The sequence below is a fragment of the Oncorhynchus gorbuscha genome, linkage group LG16, assembly GCF_021184085.1.
Source record: "Oncorhynchus gorbuscha isolate QuinsamMale2020 ecotype Even-year linkage group LG16, OgorEven_v1.0, whole genome shotgun sequence".
Lineage (NCBI taxonomy): Eukaryota > Metazoa > Chordata > Actinopteri > Salmoniformes > Salmonidae > Oncorhynchus > Oncorhynchus gorbuscha.
This window is the reverse complement of record NC_060188.1, coordinates 18,404,236-18,419,841: the sequence shown is the minus strand read 5'-3', so window position 1 is coordinate 18,419,841 and position 15,606 is coordinate 18,404,236. Positions and strand designations below refer to the sequence as shown.

The following is a 15,606-nucleotide window of genomic DNA, read 5'->3' as shown; positions in this document are numbered from 1 at the left end:
AACCAAATGATCAGCTAGAGTTGACCCTAACCCTAACCAAATGATCAGCTAGAGTTAACACTAAACCTAACCAAATTATCAGCTAGAGTTAACCCTAACCAACCCTAACCAAATGATCAGCTAGAGTTAACCCTAACCAAATGATCAGTTAGAGTTAACCCTAACCCTAACCAAATGATTAGTTAGAGTTAACCCTAACCCTAAGCAAATGATCAGTTAGAGTTAACCCTAACCAAATGATCAGTTAGAGTTAACCCTAACCCTAACCAAATGATCAGTTAGAGTTAACCCTAACCAAATGATCAGTTAGAGTTAACCCTAACCAAATGATCAGTTAGATTAACCCTAGCCAAATGATCAGCTAGAGTTAACCCTAACCCTAACCAAATGATCAGTTAGAGTTAACCCTAAACCCTAACCAAATTATCAGCTAGAGTTAACACTAACCAAACAATCAGAGTTAACCCTAACCCTAACCAAATGATTAGTTAGAGTTAACTCTAACCCTAACCAAATGATTAGTTAGAGTTAACCCTAACCCTAACCAAATGATCAGTTAGAGTTAACCCTAACCCTAACCAAATGATTAGTTCGAGTTAACCATAACCCTAATGAAATGATCAGTTAGAGTTAACCCTAACCAAACGATCAGTTAGAGTCAACCCTAACCCAATGATCAGTTAGAGTTAACCCTAACCCAATGATCAGTTAGAGTTAACCCTAACCAAACGATCAGTTAGAGTCAACCCTAACCCAATGATCAGTTAGAGTTAACCCTAACCCAATGATCAGTTAGAGTTAACCCTAACCAAACGATCAGTTAGAGTCAACCCTAACCCAATGATCAGTTAGAGTTAACCCTAACCCAATGATCAGTTAGAGTTAACCCTAACCAGATGATCAGCTAGAGTTAACTCTAACCAAATGATCAGTTAGAGTTAACCCTAACCCTAACCAAATGATCAGTTAGAGTTAACCCCAACCCTAACCAGATGATCAGTTAGAGTTAACCCTAACCCTAACCAGATGATCAGCTAGAGTTAACCCTAACCCAATGATCAGTTAGAGTTAACCCTAACCCTAACCAGATGATCAGCTAGAGTTAACCCTAACCAGATGATCAGTTAGAGCTAACCCTAACCCTAACCAGATGATCAGTTCGAGTTAACCCTAACCCTAACCAGATGATCAGCTAGAGTTAACCCTAACCAGATGGTCAGCTAGAGTTAAAAATACCCAATGATCAGTTAGAGTTAACCCTAACCCAATGATCAGCTAGAGTTAACCCTAACCTAATGATCAGTTAGAGTTAACACTAACCCATTGATCACCTAGAGTTAACCCTAACCCAATGATCAGTTAGAGATAACCCTAACCCTAACCCAATGATCAGTTAGAGTTAACCCTAACCCATTGATCAGTTAGAGTTAACCCTAACACAATGATCAGTTAGAGTTAACCCTAACCCAATGATCAGCTAGAGTTAACCCTAACCCAATGATCATTTAGGGTTAACTCCAACCCATTGATCAGCTAGAGTTAACCCTAACCCATTGATCAGTTAGAGTTAACCCTAACCCTAACCAGATGATCAGCTAGAGTTAACCCTAACCCATTGATCAGCTAGAGTTAACCCTAACCCAATGAGTGAGAGGAGAGGGTGCTCAGAGTGACACAATGTGCGACACAATGTTCAGTCAGCCACGCAAATGCCTGACTGAACATAACCTTATGGAAATGTCTGCTAGAGTGGTCTCAATGCTTGCGCTCCCGCAGTGCTGGAGCTGTACTGTAGTCTATGCTTTGTGTTGGGCTGCTTCGGCTTTGTGTCATAAATATGGACGGAATGGATACAGTGAGTGTGCTGGCCATGCAAGCGACAGGGACTAGGTGAGATGCTTTGATGCTGATTAGAAAATAAAATCACGTGTTTTGTTTTATGCGCTTCAGTTATTTTTACAGGTTCTGATGGAGCTTCTTGTTAATGTAAGAGAGACTGCAGAAAAGCCTTCAGGCATGGGGGAAATGATGCATGTTATTGTGAACACACCAGATGGGGTCCCGATGCACTGAGTACACTGAGGTTTAGGGTGTTAATGAGATGGAAATGTAGGTAGCACAGGGCTCATTTTAATGGATGACGCTGCAAGGTTACACAGGTTGGAGTAGGCTGGCATCCCACATGACAGGTAGAAAACCTGCATGCAGAAAATATCCTATTTGTCAAATTTGGCTGGGGACACAAGCTCATTATAATGACAAGAAGTGCACCTCCTACAGAGCTGATTATTAATCACTGTCTCATGTGTACACTATCAAAGGAGCACTCCCATAATGACTCCACTCTGCCTTGGTGATAGACCATGCAGTCAGCCAAGCAGACACTATTAGTGGATTAAATGGTTTCCCTCCTGAATTATCAAGTAATAATCAATGGGTTTTCAATGGTGTAAATATAAAATAATGTATAGGTATGCTTATACATATTGAGGCGTTTTCCAGGCATGTGACAATGACGTTTACAATAGAGCACATAACACGGAAGGTCCCTAACATGTCTACTGTGTGGCATATGGCCCATACGGTATCTGGTATCTGGCCATAGCCTGCACCTTGTTATCTTAACTTAACCGACCCCCATGAAAAGTGATGAGATAACCAAGAACAGCCGACCTCAAGTTACCGTTTCACTTTCTTTCTTTTTTAGCTACCTATCCTGGCAGCAAGACATATTCTAAAACTGTTTTTAGAAAGTAAAACGCTAAGACTATTGCGGTAGTTAACGGTCTGGATCATTCTCCTGGAGCATGATATTCTTCTTCCCCGGTACCTTCCCCGAACGAGAGGCGCGCCGAAGTGTTCATTATGGACTGGTCTACTCGAGCCTCCTATTACGTCTCGCTGAACTTTGTGGTCACTCCCACAAACGAATTCGTGTTTTCTTACTAACTTCCCAGCAGTTTTCATACCCAACGTTACACATCGTAGAAGTGGAAAATACAGTCAAATCTGATTGAAGAGTTCATAACTTCTTCAATCGGAGTCCTGTCCTTGACCATATATTTCTGTGCGCTTGTTCTGCATTCCAACTGCGAGTGAAAGTTACGCAAGGTAAGGCTATTTACCTATTTGTTCAAATGCTTTACACGTCATTTCAGTTGTATGTAAATTCTTGTAGTTCATCATCTCTTTTAAAAGTCCACTCTGCGGGCCAACTTCGTATTATCATATCCCATGAAGTTGTACCAAGTTGGATCCCAGTTTGCAATATTATTCAACATTGAGGTTGTGCCACAGATCTTTTTTTTAAAACGGGTTTTGTTTTGCAACATTGCTTATTATAATGTTGTAACTGGGCTGGTTCAATATAATGACACATTTTTATGAATATCATGTGAAATGAATAAATTCAGCTTCATTGTATTCCTGTTCAAAGTGTAAAAACCAAGTACCTGGCATCATTTCACAATAGACTGGCTGATGTTTAAATAATAAATGGTCCTCTTTGGGCATTCCTGAACTGAAGAACTTTGTCACCTCACTCTATTGGCAAAGCTTAAGACACAAATCCCTGCCTTTGGTATAGGAGAGATAACTATGACTTGGTGCACGTTAATATAAGGTGTGCATTTGAAATAGCTGCTTTTGTGACCCACTCAATACTGATAAACAACCTGTCAGTCACAGACGACTGACACATCTCTAACAATGAGCGCTTCATTAACTAACCTACTCCATGGCAACATCCCCTAAAATGGCTTCAATGCTTAAGGAGACAAATTGCTTTGGGATTCTCAGCCAGGGCACAATAATGGAATTGAGTCTAATTGGAATGAAGTGCTACTATATTCCAGCCACACCGCACCCTCCCAACACCACCACTCCAGCTCTGGCCTCTATGCTGCAGTACAGAGACAGTCCCTCATTACTCTTGTGACGTCTTCTGCAACAGAGCTGAAACACATATCAGCATCAGGCTGAGGAGCTTCATAGGAGATAACTAGTCTAGAATTGACACAGGCTCCACCTACCAAATATAGAGCTTGTTGTCAGGCAAAATATCACCCATTAACATAATGATAGTCATGTGAATAATGATATTCATGTGAATATGAATATCAAAGAAATGCCTTGTAGTTAATGAGTAAATGGGTAATGACCATAAAGAACATTAGTAGTGATTAGGGCTCTAATATTCATATTGATTTCACATCATCAGAGTGGTAGTGTTGGTGCTAGGGTGGACGGCGTCTGAAGTCATCGCTCTGCTCTCTGTAAGAGAGGGAAATAAATTCAGTGTGTAGAGTGTCTGCCAGTGTTATGAGCATCCAGATTGGGCCTGAGGCGGGTGAGTCTCACTGCTGTTATGCAGGTGAATGAGGACCCAAAAGCGACTTAACAGAAACAGAGTCTTTATTCCAGTCTTTAACAAAAACGATAATCCTGGATATATCTCAGGTAAAGTCAAAACAGGAAAACTGAAATCCTCTAGTCAGTAGAGGGGAACTACTGGAGATGCGACCACAGACTGCAGGTCGCTTCGGGAAGGCCCAGGCCGTAGCTGATCTAGACACCTGCTCACACGCAGCATCTGAAGAAGGCAAAAAACACGACAGGGCAGAACAAGGATACAGAACAGCAAACATCATACAAGGATCCGACAAGGACAGACGCAGAAACAGAGGGAGAAATAGGGACTCTAATCAGAGGGCAAAATAGGGAACAGGTGTGAAAGAGTAAATGAGGTAGTTAGGAGAATGAGGAACAGCTGGGAGCAGGAACGGAACGATAGAGAGAGAGAGAGAGAGAGAGAGAGAGAGAGAGAGAGAGAGAGAGAGAGAGAGAGAGAGAGAGAGAGAGAGAGAGAGAGAGAGAGAGAGAGGGAAAGAACCTAATAAGACCAGCAGGGGGAAACAAAGAGAAGAGGAAGCACAGGGACAAGACATGACAATCTATGACAAAACATGACAGTACCCCCCACTCACCGAGCGCCTCCTGGCGCACTCGAGGAGGAACCCTGGCGGCAACGGAGGAAATCATTGATCAACGAACGGTCCAGCACGTCCCGAGAAAGAACCCAACTCCTCTCCTCAGGACCGAAACGGGAAACAATGAAGAGGGAATCTAGTGCAATTACTATTATAAAAATGAGACACGGGTAGAGAACTGTAAGAGTTAGAGCAATCAGGACCAAACAGGCCAGGAGAGTAACAACTAGGGACAGACTGAGACACAGCAAGGCTAAGACCAGGAACAGGAGAGAGGCGGTGGCTGTGGACAGACTGAGACACAGCAAGGGCAGGAGAGATGCGGTGGCTGGGGACAGACTGAGACCCAGCAAGGCCAGGAGCAGAAGCAGGAAGAAAGTTACCGGACTTAGTCTGCGCGCAGTCCGAACAAGCAGCCACGAAACGGCGCGTGTCACGCTCCTGAGTAGGCCACCAAAAACGCTGGCGAATAGAAGCAAGCGTACCCCGAACGCCGGGGTGGCCAGCTAACTTGGCAGAGTGAGCCCACTGAAGAACAGCCAGACGAGTAGAGACAGGAACGAAAAGAAGGTTACTAGGACAAGCGCGCGGCGACGGAGTGTGAGTGAGTGCTTGCTTTACCTGTCTCTCAATTCCCCAGACATTCAACCCGACAACACGCCCCTCAGGGAGAATTCCCTCGGGGTCGGTAGAGGCTACAGAAGAACTGAAGAGACGGGATAAAGCATCAGGCTTGGTGTTCTTAGTGCCCGGACGATAAGAAATAACGAACTCGAAATGAGCGAAATACAGCGCCCAACGAGCCTGACACGCATTAAGTCGTTTGGCAGAACGGATGTACTCAAGGTTCTTATGGTCAGTCCAAACGACAAAAGGAACGGTCGCCCCCTCCAACCACTGTCGCCATTCGCCTAGGGCTAAACGGATGGCGAGCAGTTCGCGGTTAGCCACATCATAGTTACGTTCCGACGGCGACAGGCAATGAGAAAAATACGCGCAAGGGTGGACCTTAACGTCAGTATGGGAGCGCTGGGACAGAATGGCTTCCACGCCTACCTCTGACGCGTCTACCTCGACAATGAACTGTTTAGTGACATCAGGTGTAACAAGGATAGGAGCGGATGTTAAACGCTTCTTGAGGAGATCAGTACAACAATCATATGACCGGTGAGGAGGAAGGGAGGTGGCTCTGGACCGACTGAAGACCGTGCGCAGATCATGATATTCCTCCGGCAATCCTGTCAAATCACCAGGCTCCTCCTGTGAAGAGGGGGCAGAAGAAACAGGAGGAAAAGCAGACATTAAACATTTCACATGACAAGAAACGTTCCAGGAAAGGATAGAATTACTAGACCAATCAAAAGAAGGATTATGACACACTAGCCAGGGATGACCCAAAACAACAGGTGTAAAAGGTGAACGAAAAATCAAAAAAGAAATGGTCTCACTATGGTTACCAGATACTGTGAGGGTTAAAGGTAGTGTTTCACATAATATACTGGGGAGAGGACTACCATCCAAGGCGAACATGACCGTGGGCTCCCCTAACTGTCTGAGAGGAATGTCATGTTCCCGAGCCCAGGCTTCGTCCATAAAACAGCCCTCAGCCCCAGAGTCTATTAATGCACTGCAGGAAGCTGCCGAACCGGTCCAGCGTAGATGGACCGGCAAGGTAGTACAGGAACTTGACGGAGAGGACAGAGTAGTAGTGCTTATCAGTAGCCCTCTGCTTACTGATGAGCTCTGGCCTTTAACTGGACATGAAATGTCAAAATGACCAGCGGAACCGCAATAGAGACAGAGGCGGTTGGTGATTCTCCGTTCCCTCTCCTTAGTCGAGATGCGAATACCCCCCAGCTGCATGGGCTCAACACCTGAGTCAGTGGGGAAAGATGGTAGTGTCGGGGAGAGGGGGGACACAGTTAACGCGAGCTCTCTTCCATGAGCTCGGTGACGAAGATCTACCCGTCGTTCTATGCGAATAGCGATTTCAATCAAAGAATCCACGCTGGATGGAACCTCCCGGGAGAGAATCTCATCCTTAACCTTAGCGTGGAGTCCCTCCAGAAAACGAGCGAGCAACGCCTGCTCGTTCCAGTTACTGGAGGCAGCAAGAGTGCGAAACTCTATAGAGTAATCCGTTATGGATCGATTACCTTGACATAGGGAAGACAGGGACCAGGAAGCTTCTTTCCCAAAAACAGAACGATCAAAAACCCGTATCATCTCCTCCTTAAAGTTCTGATACTGGTTAGTACACTCAGCCCTTGCCTCCCAGATAGCCGTGCCCCACTCCCGAGCCCGTCCAGTGAGGAGAGATATGACGTAGGCGATACGAGCAATACCCCTGGAGTACGTGTGGGGCTGGAGAGAGAACACTATATCACACTGGGTAAGGAACGAGCGACATTCAGTGGGCTCCCCAGAGTAGCACGGTGGGTTATTAATTCTGGGCTCCGGAGACCCGGAAGCCCAGGAGGTAACCGGTGGATCGAGGCGGAGATTGTGAATCTCCTCCGAGAGGCCGGAGACTTGGGCGGCCAGGGTCTCAACGGCATGTCGAGCAGCAGACAATTCCTGTTCGTGTCTGCCTAGCATCGCTCCCTGGAACTCGACAGCAGAGTAGAGAGAATCCGTAGTCGCTGGGTCCATTCTTGGTCGGATCCTTCTGTTATGCAGGTGAATGAGGACCCAAAAGCGACTTAACAGAAACAGAGTTTATTCCAGTCTTTAACAAAAACGATAATCCTGGATACTATCACAGGTAATGTCCAAACAGGAAAACTGAAACCCTCTAGTCAGTAGAGGGGAAGAACAGGAGATGCGACCACAGACTGCAGGTCGCTTCGGGAAGGCGCAGGCCGTAGTTGAGATAGACACCTGCTCACACGCAGCATCTGAAGAAGGCAAAAACACGACGGAACAAGAACACAGCACAGCAAACATCAAACAAGGATCCGACAAGGACAGAAGCGGAAACAGAGGGAGAAATAGGGACTTAATCAAAGGGCAAAATAGGGGACAGGTGTGAAAGAGTAAATGAGGTAGTTAGGAGAATGAGGAACAGCTGGGAGCAGCAACGGAACGATAGAGAGAGAGAGAGAGAGAGAGGGAGGGGGAGAGAGAGGGATAGAGAGAGGGAAAGAACCTAATAAGACCAGCAGGGGGAAACGAATAGAAGAGGAAGCACAGGGACAAGACATGACAATCTATGACAAAACATGACACAAAACAGCAATCCTAAATTCCCGTTGAAGAGATTGTGAGAAACCATATGATAGTGCCAAAAGGTTGTGCCCCCTTAAACATTCAGAGTATTGGTTGTTTGGTTGGAACTAATCTTTCGTGGACAGACTACATAAACATAACCAAATTATGTGAGATTTTAGTTCTGGGTTAACCGAGATTATTTTGGATCTAGGGCTTTGCACCTGTCCAGAGCCAACGATTTTCAGTGGTGGGGTGCGCTTGCGCTTGGAAAGGCAGGTGAATTTTGCTCTCTTGAATATTTGATGTTTCATATCACATCAGGTAAGAGACTTACTTCAGAAGCTCTTGGTACATGGCTAACTTATTGTCAATCATCTCAAAGAGAAGCAGCGCTGTTTCCTGAAAATAGGGCTTTGGTTCATGTTCTTCCGAGCCATTACAGTTAAATGTCAGAGCTTCAGTCACAGGAAGGAAAATGGATTCCAGAGAGAGGAACATTAACCATGCAGTTTGATACTGAATATCTGCTGCTCCGTAACCTCAGGCAGTTCTGGTCTTGATCAGATGTTCTGAGATATAGAGGAATTAGCTTACTGTGCAAAATACTTTTGTACTGTAGTTTTTATGATTGTTACTGTAGATCGAATGGATGTGGAAATGTACAGTACTGTTCCTTAGATGAGGCAAAACTAAATTCCTGCCCGTGGATTTGGAAATCGAGTGTCAACCCAATTAACACATTTGAGCGCTGCTCTCCGTGATATCTCCTTGGTGATATCAGCACCACAGTCTCTCACACAATTGGATTGACGGAGAGCTTTGAGCTGTTTGCATTCAGCCATGCCTGCCCTTCTCCCCAAGCCTGTCCTCCATCCCGTCATCAGCTTAATGTAGCCCGTGGATACACAAGCTGACAGCTTGAGAAAACCCTGAGGATTCTGGGTTCAGGGAGGAGACAATGGGCTGTCACTCCAGAGTCGTGAATCAGACTTACGCCTTGATGGAAAGACACCATTAGACACAAAACCTCTACGGATTTGCCTGACGAAGCTGGGCCTAGAAATGTGATTACAGACAAAGGAATATGGCCGCTGCGGCTAACACCGCCTTGCTTTCCCTTCTCTATTATTTATGGGGTTGCTCTGTCCTGTTCCACAGCCCCCATTACTTTTACGTGACCCACTTTTGAGGGGATGGATTCCACTGCCAGGGAAAGGGCTGGTAGGGGACCATAAATCAACATTTATTGGAACATTTACCATCCAACTCTGACATGACGTGGGCCGTCCTATGTTGGGTGGTGTTCTGTTGAACACCTAAATGGCACAGCTGAGTGTTGTGGATTGGACAACGTGTTGTTACAATGACTATGTAACATCTGAGGACCTCGACTGCCACAAAATTCAAGATGAAATCCTTGAGATTTTGAATACATATTTATACTGTACACAAATTCATTCAGTAGTACGCCCAAGGGATATGAGGACAGATGTGTAGGATTTGGATTGACATTTGGAGGCTCATCAGACAATGGCTGTTCATTCTGCCTCAATCAAATCTATTTTTAGTTTTAATTGAACCTTTATTTAACTAGGCAAGTCAGATAAGAACAAATTGTTATTTACAATGGCAGCCTAACAAGAGGCAAAAGGCCCCCTGCGGGGACGGGGCTGGGATATCATTTTTTTTTAGGACAACACACACATCACGACAAGAGAGACAACACTACATAAAGAGAGACCTAAGACAACAACAGCATAGTAGCACATCATGGTAGCAACACACCAACAACAAGGTAGCAACATGGCAGCAGCACAACAAGATAGCAGCACAAACATGGTACAAACATTGTTAGGCACAGACAACAGCACAAAGGGCAAAAAGGTAGAGGCAACAATACATCACGCAAAGCATCCACAAGTGTCAGTAACAGTGTCCATGATCGAGTCTTTGAGTGTAGAGAGGGAGATAACATGGATCTAATTACCCTTCAATAAGACTATAGTTGGGCCCCTGTCCCTCTAGTGCTGCCTCATAAATAACTTACGGGTCCTATTCCAACAATGCGGTGTTAAAATATAAGCCTGGCAAGTGAGGCAAAGTGCTTGATGAATGCTCTTTCCCCTTATGGAGCCATGAACTCATTAGACTTGCACTGTACATTGACAAGGCCAATTGTTTTTGTTAAAGTGCTTAAATTGTAACCTCTACCAAGAGACATTGAGCTATTTCAGGAAGCTGCATTGGAATGCTCTGGAAACATCTAAAAATGGTTTGAAATGCTTTTTCTCCATTGCCGTTTTAATGCTGAATTTGAATCAGTGAAAGTACTTGTCAAGTGAGGTGTGGAAGACAAATATATGAATTGTGCATTGAATACCGTTTTCCAAAGAGTACATTGAGTGTAAAGTACTTGTGACAGGCTGAACACACTATTTTCCAAAGGGTTTACACATTTGAATGGACAATCTGTTTTTCATAATCCAAGCTGTGTCAAGGAACTGCGGTTGACATCCTCACATGACAAAGCCATGCATACCTTAACACTGAGGTTAACAACATGACCTCATCTCTAATCTGATTTGAAAAGACATCACCATTAATATATTCCGCATATTCCGCCCAAATGATGTCATCGTCCCTCTCTAACGATGTAATGGTGTTAAGGCAGAGGAGAGAGAGACTGCAGGGTCGATGGCTAAAAACAACGTAGCTAAGGAACAACAACAGCTTATGTCTTCGGTTTGTTTTTCCAACTGGATCAGAGTGCTGTGGAGGAGCACACGATGTGATGAACTGGACGCCATGATTTATCAGATGTGCGTGAGCCTTAGCCTACACAGAATAAACTAGGATTAAGTGGAATATAATGTGCATAGATAGAATGAGATACGATTTACAGACTGTTGGAGAGGACAGAATGAGGACATACTAGTGGTGCATAATGTATTTGTATATGTGGACTTTGGAAGAGGTATTGGATGGGAAGGTATCCTGGACTTGGGAGGAAATCATGGCAGGACAGGATAGCCTTCCTTGGTGGCAGACGCAAAGAGAGAAGGGAAGACAGCGACGACGTCGGGGTTCGCGGCCACAAAGAAAGCCCAAAAAACCAGCCCAAATTTTTTTGGGGGGGTGCACAAGGGGTGGTCGGCGGAGCCGAGGAGTGAACCAGAGCCAGTCTGTGAGAAGAGGGATAAACTGGAGGTGAGTGAAAGGAGAGAGTCAGAGTGTCAGAGAGTGGATGGAGATATTGGAGGAGAGAGAACGGAGAGAGTTGTTGAGTTGGTGGAAGATGCACGACATTTGCGCTAAGGAGCGTGTTGTCAGTTTAATGCCATCTGAGTCAGCTCTCCGTACTCGTCCTAAGGAGTGTGCTATCAGTCTGGTCAAATCTGTGCCGGCTATACGCACCAGGTCTCCAGTGCGCCTTTACCGCCCAGTACGTCCTGTGCCAGCTCCTCGCACTTGCCGTGCTAAATGTGTCATCGAACCTGTACAATTGATGCTCCACGCATCAGGCCTCCAGTGCGCCTCTCCAGTCTTGTACGTCCTGTGCCAGCTCCACGCACTCGCCCTGAAGTGTGTGTCACCAGTCCGGTGGCACCTGTACCGGCTCCACGCACTATGCCTCCAGTGCGTATTCACAGTCCAGAGCTTCCGGCGATGATTCACAGTCCAGAGCTTCCGGTGACGGTTTCCAGTCCAGAGCTTCTGACGACGGTCCAGAATCCGGAACCTCCTACGACGGTCCACAGTCCGGAACCTCCTACGACGGTCGACGGTCCGGAACCTCCAGCGACGGTTCGGAGCTTCTAGACATGTCGTCCAGTTCCGCTCCATGGCAGGAGCCTTCCTCTGCGCCGGTTCCCAGTCCAGGCACAGTGTTCAGTCCTGTTCCATGGTCAGAGCCTTATTCTGCGCCGGTGCCCAATCCAAACACTGCGTCCAGTCCTGCTCCATGGCAGGAGCCTTCCTCTGCACTGATGTCCAGGCCAGGGGTGGTGTCCAGTCCCGCTCCATGGCAGGAGCCTTCCTTGACACCGAGGTCCAGTCCAGGCACAGTGTTCAGCCCGGGTCCATGGCTGGATCCGCAGGATGAGCGGGTTCTTCAGCAGGCACCAGAGCCACCACCAAAGCTGGCGGATCCGCAAGCTGAGCGGGTTCTTCATCCCACACCAGAGCCGCCACCGACATCGACACTAATCCCCCGTTTAGCGGCCGGAGTCCGGCCGGGGGGTACTGTCCACGCCCTGACCATAGAGAGCCATTGTTTCTCTATGGTGTAGTAGGTCATGGCGTGCCTAGGGGGTGATCTAGTATATCTATGTCTATGTTGTGTTCTAGTTTATTTTTCTATGTTGGTGTTTTGTATGATTCCCAATTAGAGGCAGCTGGTAATCGTTGTCTCTAATTGGGGATCATATTTAAGTAGTTATTTTCTCCACCTGTGTTTGTGGGATCTTGTTTATGTGTAGTTGCCTGTGAGCACTGCATTGTCTTCACGTTTCGTTCATTCTTTATTGTTTTTGTGCGATTCAGTTAATAAACATGTGGAAACCATATCACCCTGCACCTTGGTCCGATAATTCTTATGACGAACATGACACATGTGTAAATGATTGCATGCATTTGTTTAAATTTAATGTTTAGGCTGGTCTATGTTCAGTTCATACACTATATGTACAAAAGTATGTGGACATCCCTTCAAATTAGTGCATTCGTGTCACGCCCTGGCCATAGAGTGGCTTTTATTCTCTATTTTGTTTAGGCCAGGGTGTGACTAGTTTGGGCATTTGAGTTTCTTTATTTCTATGTTTTCCATTTCTTTGTGTTTGGCTGTGTCACGCCCTGGTCGAAGTATTTTGTGTTTTTCTTCATTTATTTGGTCAGGCCAGGGTGTGACATGGGTTTTTGTATGTGGTGTGTATGTATTGGGATTGTAGCTTAGTGGGGTGTTCTAGTTAAGTCTATGGCTGTCTGAAGTGGTTCTCAATCAGAGGTAGGTGTTTATCGTTGTCTCTGATTGGGAACCATATTTAGGCAGCCATATTCTTTGTGTGTTTGGTGGGTGATTGTCCTTAGTGTCCTTGTTCCTGTCTTTGTGTTTGCACCAGATAGGGCTGTTTCGGTTTTCACATTTCATTATTTTGTAGCTTCTTAATGTATAGTTTTTTCCTTCATTAAAATATCATGAATCATCATCACGCTGCATTTTGGTCCAACTCTCCTTCACCACAAGAGAACCGTTACAGGCTGGGTGTGGTTCTCAATCAGAGGCAGCTGTCTATCGTTGTCTCTGATTGAGAATCATACTTGGGTAGCCCTTTTTTTCCACCTGGCTTTGTGGGAAGTTGACTTTGTGTAGGGCACATAGCCTTCAGCTTCACTGTTTGTTTTGTAGTGTTTATTGTTTTGTTCTGCGTCTTTTCAAATAAAAATAATATGTACGCTCACCACGATGCACCTTGGTCCTCCTCCTTCAACAGCCGTGACAATTAGGCTATTTCAGCCACACCCGTTGCTGACAGGTGTATAAAATTGAGCACATAGCCATGCAGTTTCCATAGACAAACATTGGCAGTACCAGAGAGCTCAGTGACTTTCATTGTGGCACCGTCATAGGATGCCACTTTTCCAACAAGTCAGTTCGTCAAATTTCTGCCCTGCTAGAGTTGCCCTGGTCAACTGTAAGTGCTGTTATTGTGAAGTGGAAATGTCTAGGAGCAACAACGGCTCAGCCACGAAGTGGTAGGCCACACGAGCTCACAGAATGGGACTGCTGATGTTGCAACACTCATTACCGAGTTCCAAACTGCCTCTGGAAGCAACGTCAGCACAATGACTGTTTGCCGAGAGCTTCATGAAATGGGTTTCCATGGCCGAGCAGCCACACACAAGCCTAAGATCACCATGTGCAATGCCAAGCATCGGCTGGAGTGGCGTAAAGCTCACCACCGTTGGACTCTGGAGCAGTGGAAACGCGTCCTCTGGAGTGATGAATCCCGACGAATCTGGGTTTGGTGGATGCCAGGAGAACGCTACCTGCCCGAATGCTTAGTGCCAACTGTAAAGTTTGGTGGATGCTGTTTTTCATGGTTTGGGCTAGGCCCCTTAGTTCCAGTGAAGGGAAATCTTAACTCTACAGCATACAATGATATTCTAGACGATTTTGTGCTTCCAACTTTGTGGCAACAGTTTAGGGAAGGCCTTTTCCTGTTTCAGCATGACAATGCCCCCATGCACAAAAGCAGGTCCATACTGAAATGGTTTGTCGAGATCGGTGTGGAAGAACTTTCCTGGCCTGCACAGAACCCTGACCTCAACTCCATCGAACACCTTTGAGATGAATTGGAATGCAGGCTGCAAGCTACGCCTAATCACCCAACATCAGTGCACTAATGGTCTTGTGGCTGAATGGAAGCAAGTCCCAGCAGAAATGTTCCAACATCTAGTGGAAAGCTGTTAGAGGAATTCTAAATTCCTATATGTTTTGTAGCCAAAACCAAAACATTAATAAGTTGTAAATGTATTAATTATGCATGAAATAGATCGAGACCAGTCTTAAAAGTCAGGTAACAGCGTTTAATTCAAGAGAGTACTGACTTAAAATACAAAGAACATGACATTTTAAGGAGAGAACATAAAATGACGTCATCAGTTTCTCACCCTCTCGCCGATCCAAACAATAGCGCAGTGTCTTCAGGACTGGAGACTGTCTTCTACTCCCCTCATAAAACAAACATTCCAATCTGTCTAAAAGATATACTTTTCTCCACTAATGGAACATCAAACAAACATTCTTATCTGTCTGAGAAGATATATGCCATCCCTCTCCCTTAAACCCGCAAGGTACAGACAATTAATTTGTTTTACCTACATTTTCGGTCCTAGTTTAACCAAGAACCCATACATTTTATACCATAACATAATAGTATTTAAATAAATGGTTCTAATTTAAATGTATACATAATTAATCATTTCAACCATAATTTCCTCCAACAAAAGCCTTCCCAGAAGAGCGGAGGCTGTTATAGCAGCAAAGTGGGGACTAACTCCATATTAATGCCCATAATTGTGGAATAATTATTAATTCCCATAATTGCAGCCTGTTTCTATGATGGAGGTGGAAATCATACAGAGGGAATAATAGCAAGACATCATGTGACTTTACTAGGCTAGGAGATTACAGGAGATTACATTGTGTACACTCTGCTCTCTGCAGCCTTCTTACTGTCTCTGTGTGTACAGTAAATGTGATCTCACTGCCTGGAATGTGTGAAGACGAGACGTGAGCAGGCTTTTCAATGACCTTCATCGTGAAAGGGTCAGAGATCAGTGCTGCTGTCAGCTGAATGAAAGAACCAGTCAGAACTGTGAACTATTAACTAGTGTTCAAGTACATAGG

At 45.3% G+C, this 15,606-nt stretch overlaps 1 protein-coding gene across 1 annotated transcript in view; it reads left to right on the top strand.

The window, feature by feature from the left end:
* Positions 1–2,717: 2,717 nt before the first annotated feature.
* LOC124000305 (paralemmin-1-like) overlaps positions 2,718–15,606 on the top strand; it is a 35,750-nt gene continuing 22,861 nt past the window's right edge. The window contains exon 1 of the mRNA XM_046306578.1: positions 2,718–3,111. The gene's annotated coding sequence lies outside the window, so the exon portion shown is untranslated. The remainder of the gene's footprint in view (positions 3,112–15,606) is intronic.